The sequence below is a fragment of the Schistocerca americana genome, chromosome 2, assembly GCF_021461395.2.
Source record: "Schistocerca americana isolate TAMUIC-IGC-003095 chromosome 2, iqSchAmer2.1, whole genome shotgun sequence".
Lineage (NCBI taxonomy): Eukaryota > Metazoa > Arthropoda > Insecta > Orthoptera > Acrididae > Schistocerca > Schistocerca americana.
Genome location: NC_060120.1, coordinates 314860370 through 314874612, shown reverse-complemented (window position 1 = coordinate 314874612; position 14243 = coordinate 314860370).

The window sequence follows — 14243 nt, the reverse complement described above, 5'->3', positions numbered from 1 at the left end:
TTTCCTCAAAGAATCAGCAGAGATTAAGGAAAACGTCACTCTTGTAAAATACAGCTTGCTTTATTTTCACACGCTAACTTGGTAACAGTAGATGCAGGTGAACAGATAGACACGGTCTTCGTATTGTTGTAGTTTTCACTTTGACGACTGGTTTCATGCAGCTCTCTACACGAGTCAGTTTTGTGCAAGCCTCTTCATAACTGCGTATTACCGTCTACAGCCGTTTGGGCCTGCTTAAGGTTCAAATGGTTCAAATGGCTCTGAGCACTATGGGTTCAAAAATGGTTCAAATGCCTCTGAGCACTATGGGACTCAACTTCTGAAGTCATCAGTCCCCTAGAACTTAGAACTACTTAAACCTGACTAACCTAAGGACATCAAACACATCCATGCCCGATTCAGGATTCGAACCTGCGACCGTAGCGGTCGCGCGGTTCCAGACTGAAGCGCCTAGAACCGCTCGGCCACGCCGGCCGGCCTGCTTAATGTAGTAAACCTTTGTCTACCTCTACAACTTTTACATGCAACATTTCCCTCCGTAACAAAACTAACTTTCTTTGTGGCTCAGGCTGTGTCCTATCACGCAATTCCTACTTTTACTCAAGTGCTGCCACAGATTTCTTTTTTCCTAGTTCGATTCGGCATCTTCTCATTAATTGCTCCATCCACCCATCTATTTTTCAACACTATTCGATAAAACCACGTTTCAATTGCTTCTATTTTCTTCTTGTCTGAACTGCTTATCGTTCACATGGACATAACTCCAGACAAATATTTTCAGAAAAGACTTCACAAGACTTAAATTTACACATGACGTTAACGAGTTTGGCTTTTTTAGAACCGCTTTTCATGCTATTACAAGTCTGCACTCTATGTTCATCGTACTGTGGCCATCTTCAGTTACCTCGATACCCAAACAGAAAGTCGTCTCTTCTACAACTTTTCGTGTCTCATTTACTAATCTAATTCCCTCAGTATCACCTCACTTAATTTTACTACACTCCATTACTCTTGTTTTCCTTTTGTTAGTGTTCATCTTATAACCTCATTTCAAGATCCTATCCATTCCGTTAAACTCATTTTCTGAAGCCTTGGCCGTTTTTGGTAGAATTACAACGTCATCAGCAAACATCAAAGTTTTTATTGCTTCTCCGTGAACTTAAATTTACTTTCCATTTTTTCCTTTCGTTTCGTTCACTGCTTGCTCCATGCACACACTGAATAACATGTTAGATACGTTACAGCCCTGTCTTATTTCTTACGCAGTTACCGCCTCCTCTCATATACTTCGACTCTTGCAACTGGAGACTGGTTTTCTGACCAGCTGTAGATAACCCTTCGCTCAGAAAACCAATCAGGACCGTACCCCAGCGTCGGCTATTAAACAAGATGGTACCATTCACAAATATGTGATTGGCTCGATGACTGAACCTAGAGGAACGGACGGCGAATATTCGACTCAAACGAAAGCAAAATCTGTTGTACACCAAGGAAGCGTAATAGGACAATTACTTTTCTCAGCGCACATAAATTATTTATTAGAAAGTATCAGCAGCACGATGAGATTTTTCACTGACATTAATGTTAAAATCAAAGTGACTGTGTGTTCACTGATTCGCAGGCCGGCCGGAGTGGCCGTGCGGTTCTAGGCGCAGCAGTCTGGAGCCGAGCGACCGCTACGGTCGCAGGTTCGAATCCTGCCTCGGGCATGGACGTGTGTGATGTCCTTAGGTTAGTTAGGTTTAATTAGTTCTAAGTTCTAGGCGACTGATGACCTCAGAAGTTATGTCGCATAGTGCTCAGAGCCATTTGAACCAACTGATTCGCAGAGTTATCCCACTGCTGAATAATTAGGCCCTTGCAAAGGAGTCCTAACTCACTCCAAACCCTTTTAACTTCAGCTCAACTGCACGAAATATGACAAATAGCTCTGAGCCCTATGGGACTTAACATCTGTGGTCATAGTCCCCTAGAACTTAGAACTACTTAAACCGAACTAACCTAAGGACATCACACACATCCATGCCCGAGGCAGGATTCGAACCTGCGACCGTAGCGGTCGCGCGGCTCCAGACTGTAGCGCGTAGAACCGCTCGACCACTTCGGCCAGCTGTGTTCACGGTGAGCTGAAATGGCGCCGCTGACGTGCTGCTGGCTCTGCTGCAGAATACGATGGAAATGAGCGTACGGCACTGTGGGCCGGGAGTCCCCAATTCGGGGAAGTTCGGCCTCCGAGGGCAAGTACTTATTGCATTCGACGCCACATTGAGCGATTTGCACGTCGGAGATGGGGATGAAGATGAGGACAACACAACACCCAGTCTCTGAGCGAAGAAAATCTCCTGCCTCAGCCGGGAATCGAGCCCAGGCCCCTTGGCTTGGCATTCCGCCGCGCTGACCACTCAGCTAACGGGGGCGGACGCAGAATACGATGGTGCTGTCACACTGGGCGTCTGTGCAGGAGCCGACACCGAACATCGTGCCAAAACGATCTTCAAAATGCGGATTGTGTCTCACAACACACAGCGGTAAATACAGTCCTCAACGTCTAACTTAGTCCCACAGGGACAAGCTCAATCACTCTCCGCGAAGCCCGGAGGCCGAAGGTACCTTCATCGCGCTCATGCGCGGGTTCTGACAGGTTGCTGCCAATGCAGATCACTCCACCATTCGAAAAAAAAGTGTGGAGACCTCAGTTCCAATCGTTTGGACCCCCCTTATCATCGAAAATACCGCCATAACAACGTGTCTCCAAACAAAATCAATGGACATTCAGAATCCACCCCACGTCTAATAAATAGGAATATCACTAACATCCCTTTGACGTCACTGATTCTTCTGCCAATAGTGTCTATTTGCGTTTTCCCCTAGCCTAGCTACAGAGTTGCGGAGAATTTACAACAATAGAATTACGAGGCTAGGCTCATTATTTCTGCCCACCGTGTTCTTTGTGAAAGCGGCGAATGCCCATCTACAAAGGCGTTTCCAAAAAAACATCCGAACGTGGCTCTCATCCGAGGGTAGAAAACTGCGAAGATAAGAATTTCGGCCTTCAACCTGTTGCTTGCTATAAAAATGCACAATGCCCTGCGTAACTCCTTACCACCTCGCCATCGTTCTCCAGTCACACAGAGCCGCTTGTAGGCCTTTTTTTTTTTTTTTTTTTTTTTTTTAGCTGCAGTCTTCTGCCCATCCGGTCCCCCTCGCAAATCCACCATGCTCTGCATTTCCCGAACGCTACTCGATTATGAAAATAATCTAGCCATCACCACATTAGTGAGGAAAAAGGAATCATATTCTCTGAAGTAGTACGTCCAGTCTCTGCAATTCTTAATCTTAACACCTCGAAATCTCCCTTAACATTCCAGTTAAAAATATAAATGAAAAAAATAAAGGACAAGCGACCAGAAGTGCCACCTTTCACAAATCGGTTGCATATGGACGTTACTATAGATGATATTATTTGAAGTTTGCTGATAGAAGATAAATAGGGGCTCCGTGGAGAACATCAACAGCGTAATTTTTATCTACATGACAGATTAGTTTGTAATACCACTGCTAGTGGTATCAGTTGCCGGAAATTTGCTATTTTCGACACTTATAACCAGTGCTGTTTTTCTGGGGGAACGTTGGGGGATGCGTACCCTTAAACTTCTTAGTCGACAAAGTAACTTTTTTACGATGTTGAGAACTTGGAAGAGTGCCAGAGATTTATTTCACGGACGTAAATTTTTAATTCATTTTTTCCTGTTGTTAATTGCAATACGGACGATACCAGTGCAGTTTTTGGTGGGAAAAGCCATGTCATTGAGTGTTTCAAGCATTTCGAAGCTGCGGCAACCGTTCTCGACAACTGAATCGCTGGCAGCCAGTTCGACAAGCGTGTAGTGCCCTCGCCCGCTAATAGTGGGCGATGTTAGTGCTAAACGGATATGCGTACGCTCAAACGCCGAGTTACCGATAGATCTCTCTACGGTCCCGCTACCATGATCCTTCGCGATTCATTGCCATCTTTCTTTTGTTGTTCTTTATTCGTTTGCGCTTGCTGTTCCGTTCTTGTCGGTTGTGCGAAGTTTCGCAGTGTGTCCTGTCTTTCGTTGCAACTTGTAAGTTAAGTTGGCGGTGAGAGATGAGCAGAAAACTAATAAACTGTGCTTCATTTGAGGTGATGTAAACTGAAGTGTCCGATACCACATCCTTTTGAATGTTTGGGTGTTTCTCGGTATCGTCTACTTCATTTGAGCGAAGACAACTGAAGAGTCCGATATAATATTTTTTGTAATTCGACATGTTGATGACATCTTGGCTAAAAGCAAACGGGTGGTATCCCATGCTTCAGTTATAAGTAATTTTCGCTGCATTATATGCAATGTCGGAGTACCCTCAAACATTTTTTTTAGAAAAAAAGCACTGCTTATAACATTGAATGATTTAGTGGAAGGTAAACACACATTGGTCTAGTTTACAGTCAATGCAGAGCCCACTTCATATCTCATCGTCAGGTCCGTTGTGGTCGGTTAGTCTGAGCCGAATCACTAGTGTCGCCTGATAGTTCTATCTGTCGTCCTGAAACCTCTTGTCTCTATTCTCTCTGTAACATTATACGGTCATACTTTATTACTCAAAGAAGCAATTACTTTTTGTTATAAAGTGGCTAGGGTGTCTTTAAAGCGAATTTCCTCCATTATATGTGTTCTGTGTAACGTCATGCATACGGAAAAGAAAACACATCCACCCTATACCTTGGTATTTGGATACTCCTTTAAATGGTTCCAATGGCTCTGAGCACTATAGGACTTAACATCTATGGTCATCAGTCCCCTAGAACTTAGAACTACTTAAACCTAACTAACCTAAGGACAGCACACAACACCCAGCCATCACGAGGCAGAGAAAATCCCTGACCCCGCCGGGAATCGAACCCGGGAACCCGGGCGTGGGAAGCGAGAACGCTACCGCACGACCACGAGATGCGGGCGATACTCCTTTAAAACACACACATTAAAAAGAATATAATTACATAATTACATCCACACTTAGAGGATGTTGCATGAGGGCTTAATTATTAAATGAGAATAATTTTTTTTTTTTTTGTAGCTGTAAGTCCGATTACGCTGTGTCTCGTAAACGGTTGGCCCTGACTAGTAATATTACGCAATCTGACTGCATAGAACAACAACAAGAAATGAAATGAAAATTTTCGTTAACACAATTAATTAAGTCCCCAGCAACTATAAAACCTACGAAGCCAACAAAGCACAAGTGTAGCTGTTCTGTGTGTGGAAGTGTGATTCAACGTACACATCTGGCACGGTTCTTCTTCACTAAGACAAGAAATTTTAAATATCATTTATACTGAAGTAATTAAAAAATAAAAATACTATAATTGCGTAACGAAAGCAGAATTACACTCTAATACAAGAACACAAGCCAGATGCTTTGTTGACTGAACCTGTAATGACGCATTATTCAGGACACTGAAATAATGAGAGAGAAAAGAAAAAATTTCTTTTTTTTTTTTACCTTCCTTTATATTGATGAAAAGCACTCTAAACATTACAATCTCTCCACACCGACTCGCCACTACGACATCTCAGCAAGCACTTCGACTACCACGAGTTCTCAACAAGCACTTTTCACTAGCACATCTCAACAAGCACTGACTCCCACGAGTTCTCCACAAGCACTGCCAGTGGAGGCGGCTGAATAATACTCTTTGGCGCAATCTCTGGCGCTGTGGCTCAGTGTAGCCACCTTTCAATGTAACGGAAAGTGCTGTCATCTTGACTGAGTATAACTGAACTGCAACTCCAATCACGTTTAGGAGGTATGACTAGAAGATCACATGACTGGTAGAGTCATCATAATCTTTATCCAATGGTTTTTTACTGCTAGAGTAAATAATCATCATTAATAAAAAAAAGTATTTGCTGTTGGTGCTCATGTTACATGATAGGATGAGTTCCATATTTGTCCTACACTTTTTCGAATACTAAGGCAAACTGACATGGCATCTAAACTGGAATCTACTGGAAAGTAAAATACTGTTGACTTGTGTGCTGAGCACATATTCCATATAATCAGGTCCGACGACTGGTTATAATTCTACGCTCTGTATGTCTATAGTTTTCATTACGTAACCTAAAAATCAATTAAATGAGCTACCGAACAGCGATGCTGACAGTTCTGCTGTTGAATATCTCCTCCCTGGGTTTAATGACTGTCTATTCACTGTAAGCAGATCAGTGTGCGATACAGTACCTTCCCAGACGTTTCTTTTTTTGATGGTGTTAAAAATATAAAAGAATATGGTCCCATAAATACGAGAATGCAAAGAACATTTATGCATCTCTAGATGGCCTGACTGTCTTGCTGGCATAGGTATAGAACAGATTATATCCTTTTGATACACAAAGGAGGCAATGTGCGTCAATCAGACTTAGACCGTTATCTGTTATAGGCTTTGCATGTGCAGCCCTAAGATCGCTCTGTGGTTTGTCTGCTGGAGGAATATTTTTTGGAAATTTGTGCTAAGTTCCTACGGGACCAAACTGCTACTGCTGAGGTCATCGGTCCCTAGGCTTACACACTACTTAATCTAACTAACTTACACTAAGGGCAACACACACACACCCATGCCCGAGGGAGGACTCGAACCACCAACGGGGGGAGGGGGAGCCGCGTGATGCGTGCCAAGCGCCTAAGACCACGCGACCATTACGCGCGGCCTGCTGGAGGAGTAATATTGGTTTAGATGCTGTTCTCATGACATCTTTTCTGGTTATGACTCTTTCAATTAGAATATGTAAGTGCTATGTTTTAAGCTAGATGTGTACATGTTGTGGAAGACTAGTTTTAATGGATTATTCGGTAAATGGAGAACGCAATATCTCAGTACTTAAAAAAAGAGAAAATCAGTGCCAATAATGGTTTATTAAACTGTGTGCCGTATGCCTACAGTTTTAACACAGAAATCGGTTACACAAAAACAGCTATACTAGAGGTTATTTCGTAGTTGATCTACACTCCTGGAAATGGAAAAAAGAACATATTGACACCGGTGTGTCAGACCGACCATACTTGCTCCGGACACTGCGAGAGGGCTGTACAAGCAATGATCACACGCACGGCACAGCGGACACACCAGGAACCGCGGTGTTGGCCGTCGAATGGCGCTAGCTGCGCAGCATTTGTGCACCGCCGCCGTCAGTGTCAGCCAGTTTGCCGTGGCATACGGAGCTTCATCGCAGTCTTTAACACTGGTAGCATGCCGCGACAGCGTGGACGTGAACCGTATGTGCAGTTGACGGACTTTGAGCGAGGGCGTATAGTGGGCATGCGGGAGGCCGGGTGGACGTACCGCCGAATTGCTCAACACGTGGGGCGTGAGGTCTCCACAGTACATCGATGTTGTCGCCAGTGGTCGGCGGAAGGTGCACGTACCCGTCGACCTGGGACCGGACCGCAGCGACGCACGGATGCACGCCAAGACCGTAGGATCCTACGCAGTGCCGTAGGGGACCGCACCGCCACTTCCCAGCAAATTAGGGACACAGTTGCTCCTGGGGTATCGGCGAGGAACATTCGCAACCGTCTCCATGAAGCTGGGCTACGGTCCCGCACACCGTTAGGCCGTCTTCCGCTCACGCCCCAACATCGTGCAGCCCGCCTCCAGTGGTGTCGCGACAGGCGTGAATGGAGGGACGAATGGAGACGTGTCGTCTTCAGCGATGAGAGTCGCTTCTGCCTTGGTGCCAATGATGGTCGTATGCGTGTTTGGCGCCGTGCAGGTGAGCGCCACAATCAGGACTGCATACGACCGAGGCACACAGGGCCACCACCCGGCATCATGGTGTGGGGAGCGATCTCCTACACTGGCCGTACACCACTGGTGATCGTCGAGGGGACACTGAATAGTGCACGGTACATCCAAACCGTCATCGAACCCATCGTTCTACCATTCCTAGACCGGCAAGGGAACTTGCTGTTCCAACAGGACAATGCACGTCCGCATGTATCCCGTGCCTCCCAACGTGCTCTAGAAGGTGTAAGTCAACTACCCTGGCCAGCAAGATCTCCGGATCTGTCCCCCATTGAGCATGTTTGGGACTGGATGAAGCGTCGTCTCACGCGGTCTGCACGTCCAGCACGAACGCTGGTCCAACTGAGGCGCCAGGTGGAAATGGCATGGCAAGCCGTTCCACAGGATTACATCCAGCATCTCTACGATCGTCTCGATGGGAGAATAGCAGCCTGCATTGCTGCGAAAGGTGGATATACACTGTACTAGTGCCGACATTGTGCATGCTCTGTTGCCTGTGTCTATGTGCCTGTGGTTCTGTCAGTGTGATCATGTGATGTATCTGACCCCAGGAATGTGTCAATAAAGTTTCCCCTTCCTGGGACAATGAATTCACGGTGTTCTTATTTCAATTTCCAGGAGTGTAATATGGATAACTGAAATCATTTCGTCTGCCCTTGTCACTTCCTAATGGTACCAACACTGGAATGCATGGTTTGTTATGCGCTCACAATTATAACCGGCAGAAACATAGCCTTTCCGTAAGTGTTATGGTTCCATCAAGCAGTGCTAATGTCAGTATGGTGTTGTGAATAAACATCTATGATTGGCCTTCGAATCCATAATTATTTTTCACATACATAATATGTTCAGGGTTTTCGTCTAGTGTTATCAAAATACATGCTTTGATCGATAGTCTGAGACAGCTATGAGATTGGATTATGTGGGCTCTTATTATCGTGAGAAGTACTTCGGTAGAAATCAATTTTACTGGCAATCTAGTGCTTACATGTGTATATTTCTGAACATATATTAGACACAGATTCATTGTGTTTTTTAAATGCTCATCTGAACTCTAGGTCACTTATTGTTTGCAAGAGGATCACAGAAAAATGTCTCTCTTCCAAAAACAAACATACTCAGTATGCTACCTTGTGCCTCTCACAATAATGGTGACAGAGAGGAGCATGTCTATTGACCTCTGATTTCTCTTATGTGTCATTTTAGAACATTTCTTTATGTAGTCTTCATACCGCCTTTCGAGAGGAATAGGTTCTTTCATCTGGTGGCCCTCGTAAGAGGCGGCACAGGTTCTCTAGTGAAAGCTTTTGCTCGCGTTGTGAGCCACTGGAAGAAATTCTGGACCATTACTGCTAATGACTTATGAAGGTCGGGGTTCCTCCCCCTCCCCCTCCCCCCGCCCCCTCCCACCCATTTATCGTTTTCGCAAGCTGTTTTTCCCGTGGTTAGTTAGAGCCAATGAGACAACTGCTCCCCAGGACTAGCAACCGCACATACAGAGAGGTGATGGACAGCTGCAGTATGGTCACTACTCACAGGGCTGGTGCAGACTTTGCATTGGCGGTGTCGGCGAGGCGGCCACTGGCTTGGCAGAGACATGCAACGTCTCATCATAAATATGGAAGTAATTGTACTATTATCAGGTATGTGCAGCCCATTTTTTTCAGCAGTCATTGTGTGTATGTAATGGTCGCAATTTGAAACCACATGGTGGTAGGTTAATTGTTATCTTTGGAGTCGCGGTTTATCAGCAGACAATGTGCGAATTCTGCTCTTTTCTCAGATAGCATTTTTTTCTTTTTGTCATAAAGCGGGAGAGATGCTGTGACTTTGAATGTAGGAACAATTTAACTTTGCTGCTCTGCGGCTACTGGTCAGTCTCATTTGTGTGTGGCGAGGGGGGAGGGGAGGGGGGTCTCATTTCTGATAGGTCCAGAGAAATTTTGGAAAAATGCAGAAAAAATACGTAAATTGTGGAAAAAACGGAGAAAATACGAAAATGGGAGAAACATATGTAAAATTGGGGTGGGTTGAAGTACTAACGTATCAGCTTGGGTGTAGTCTCTGCTTGTATCTCCAATGACGAAATATTAAATTGTTACTAGCGAATAGATTTCGAAGTATATGACTTAACGTAATTTTTATTAACAAATAGACACAGTTGCCTTCTCTCTCTATGCAACTCACTCAGGTGCCCCAGTTATAAAAAATGAAAATTGAAAGGTGGCTACACTGAGCCACTGCGCCAGAGATTGCGCCAAAGAGTATTATTAAGCCGCCTCCACAGTGCTTGTCGAGAGCTCGTAGAAGAGTGCCTGTTAAGAACTCGTAGAAGTCAGTGCTTGTCCAGAGCTCGTGGTAGTCTGTGTTGAGATGTTGTAGCAGAGAGTGATTATTGAGAAGTAGCGGCAGGCAGTTCTTGCCGAGAAGTTGTGGTGGACACTGCTTGTCGTGAAGTCGGAGTGAGATGTGATAGTGGAGGGTGTTGTTCCATGTTTTATGCAGTTATTTGATGGGAGAGATAGCAGATGTTATTCTAATGGAAATACTGTAACGATCAGAGTGTTTTTCGTCAATATATATGAAGGTAAAATATTGCGTGTTTTTTCATTAATTCCATGTTTTAAATAATGCGTCATTACAGGTTCAGTCAACAAAGCATCTGGCGTGTGTTCTTGTATTAGAGTTTAATTCTGCTTTCCTTACGCAATTGTAGCATTTGTAATTTTCTTTTATCACGTCAGTATAATTGGTATTTAAAAATTCTTGTCTTGTTGGAGAAGAACCGTGCCAGATGTGTACGTTGAGTCACACTCCCACATACAGAACAGTTATACTTGTGCTTTGGTTTCGTAGATTTTATAGTTGCTGGGGACTTAATTAATTAATTGTGTTAAGAAAATTTTCATTTCATTCTTTGTTGTTGTTCTAAGCAGTCAGATTGCGTAATAATAATAGTCAGGGCCAACCGATTACGAGACACAGCGTAATCGGACATACTAAAAATTCAAAAGTATCTTCAAATTTATTTAAATAAGCCCCCATGCACGTGGCGACCGCTGCTTCGGATCGTCCCTTGAAATTCTTCTGATTGTAAAAATAGTAGACTGTAGTATTGTTGTAGTAATTTGTAGTTAGTAATTGTAGTCTATTTTGCATGTGTAGATTTGGTAATTGTCATTCTTCTAATGGTATTTTTTCTCAGAATTAAATTTGTTCTCTTGTCGACGGGTTTGACAATTTAGTGCAATTATTTCAATTGTTCGATTGATCGTGTTTGAGGGAGTCATTGCATGTGAATGGTATTGTTGAGATAAAGAGTCACCGTGTGTAATTTTCGTACAGTGACGAATTTTTTGTATGTTTTGTAAATGATTACGCGATCAATGAAAAAGGCAAAAATGATGAATAGTGAGAATGACGAAATTGTTAACATGGCGAACTCGCCAACAGAGGAAAACAGTGCGATGAATAATGAAGTGGAAAACAATGTAATAAGTCGGGAAAATAGTCCGGAACCATTTCAAAATTTTTCTCAATCAGAAAATTCACAGAATACGAGATTAACAATAGAAGATTCTGAAATAGTATCGAACATAGATAGCTTTACAGCTATGACGAAGGAAACTGGTTTTGCGGGAAATGTTAGGGGCGAAAGGAGTTTCGAATCAGTTACAATGGGGCAGTTGATGAGTGCTATATTAAAAATGGAAACACGGTTTGGATCTGAATTAAAAACACAGATGGGAACAATGGAATCACGGTTAGACTCAGTGGGATCACAGTTACGATCTGAATTAAAAACAGATAGGGGAACAATGGAAACACGGTTAGACTCATTGGGATCACAGTTAGGATCTGAATTAAAAACAGAGATAGGGACAATTAAAACTGAGATGGGAACAATGGAAACACGGTTAGACTCACGAATAGGGACATGTTTCGAAAACATGAAAGATGAATTAAAGAAAGAAATCAGAGAAGAAGTACAACCAATTTTGAATGCTCACAATAGTAGATTAATTGCAGTAGAAATCAGACAAAGGGAACAGGATAGAGAACAGGAAGAAAGAGATCGCGTGATAGAACAGAAATTTTCAGAGTTTAATTTACAACGTGCAAAAGATAAGGAAGAAATATTTGAGAGAATCGAAGAATCCGTACCAAATGACAGATTAAATAATCTAACACAACAATATGAACAGTTAACTACCAAATGTGTCAATACTGAAACCCGAGTCGCGACACTTACGGAAGACGTAAATAAACAGAAAGAACAAATAGGTGACTTATCGGAAAGAGTTGAGGAGATTTCAGATAAATTGACAAATCTTAGTTTAAATGGGGACAAAGATTCGGATGATACAGCACCATTGCCATTTGCAGAAACCGAAGAGTATCAGAACATAAATAAACATGTTGAAAATCAAGGAAAATTTAATGAACGCGTGAAAAGGGAATTTGAGGCATTACGAAAGCAAATCAAACAGATCGAAGGCGAAATTGTAGGAAAAGACAGCAAAAGAAATTTGGAATCACAGATATCAGAGGGGTTTGAAGAAAATAATTTGTTTCATTTACGGGATGCGACAAGAGAGCGCCAGGCGCGCGAACTTGACAATAATCGACATTGGGACAGGAACAGTCGCGGTAGGTCTTTGTCGCCACGAGGCGAAAACTTTGACTATAAACACTTTTTGACTGTTCGGAAATTTAAGATCTTCCGCAATTCTAAGAATGAGATACATCCATGTTCATGGTTAGATCAATTTACGTACGCACTTCCGCCAGATGTGCCACAAAGTCACAAACTAGAAATTATGTGCGGCTATAAAGTCCTCAGGGGATTCACTACGCTAAGTGAATATGTGCCGTAGCGAGCATAGGGCCCCGAGCTGTAGTGGTGCTATTTCTCTTTTAGTTTTCTGCACCGCTGCCTACTCTTTTACTATTCTTTGCATCTGTCAAACCAACTCTTCGACTATCAATCTATCTAGTGAGTAAGTAAACAATAACCGGATGTGACTGTTTTACCTAAAAGTGACTTCGGAAATTACCATGTGGACTTACTGTATCTTCAGCAGCATTCATTCGTAGCTTAAATGAAATTTTACCTGTTTATCTTCGTGACAATATTACTTCATATGTTGACGATATTCTTATTGCTAAACGTTCTTGGAGTGAGCACAACAAAATTTGGATTCATTATTACGTATTTTTGCAAGAGTTGGCATTACAGTGAACTTAGAAAAATCTGAATTTGGTCATTCTCAGGTGAAATTTCTCGGTCACATTATTTCTACAGAAGGTATTCTTCCTGATCCAGAGAAATTAGACGCTATTCGTAATTATGCTGTTCCTACCACAAAACGTGAGGTTCGTAGTTTCCAAAATTTTTGTGGAATGATATACTTTTAAAAAATTTTTTTGTAGAATGACATACTTGCGAGAAACTAACAGCTACATGTAAACATGCAGAGAATACAAGGATACCGCGCTGTGTTTTGGCGGCGGCACATACTCAAAGCAACAGTCAAGTCTGCACGCCGCACAAGGCAGTCGTTGACCGCGAACAATTGCTTCCTACGTCACGCGCCTACAGCTGATCGAGCGCTCAGTGCGAATGCACTGACAGCCGTAAACAAATACACAGTTTAATTTCTCCGATTATAAAGCTATAGTGACTTGATGAATTATGTTATCAACATTCAGTATTTTTCAGGATACGGTTCTATGAAATATTTAAGAACTTCAGGTAAATTCTGTGCGTGTCCGACGTTAAGACGACTTGCTATCGAGAAATTTTCAGGAAGAATGTAATTTCGAAGAAGAAACAAATAAACTAAAAAGGGTAACTATTAATTGAGTTCATTTTTCAGGTAACATATTTCCACTTAGGTACGTACTTTAGACGTAATTTGCTGCTCGCGATTACGTGATTCATACTTTGTGCTAAATTTCATGTGCTATGAAATTACTTGTGAAGCGACGTGCTTGCGTATGTTAACTGATTTTTGTCAATGTTTTATTAATGAACAGGATTGTTATTTGTATATATTATGCATCGCTTGGCTGCTATGCTTTTTCACTGATGTCATATTTTTTTAATTATGTGCCTGCTGTGCTTATTTATTTAAATTATAATTGTCACCTGATTTATGGTGCGGATGTGGTTAAGTATGTAGGTTACACTTTGTCATTTATCTGCTTGCGCCTTCATGTTTACTTATTAAGATGACATATGAACATTTATTTGCTTATACTGATATGATGCTAATGACCTGTTTATTACGTAAGAAATATGTTTACTGCTAAGCGTATGGATTGCATATTTATACATTTCTGTTTGTTGTCATAACTACTCTTTAATTTGGTGTATAGAAATGCTGATATACTGTGTACAAACAGAGAGTTTAGGTCA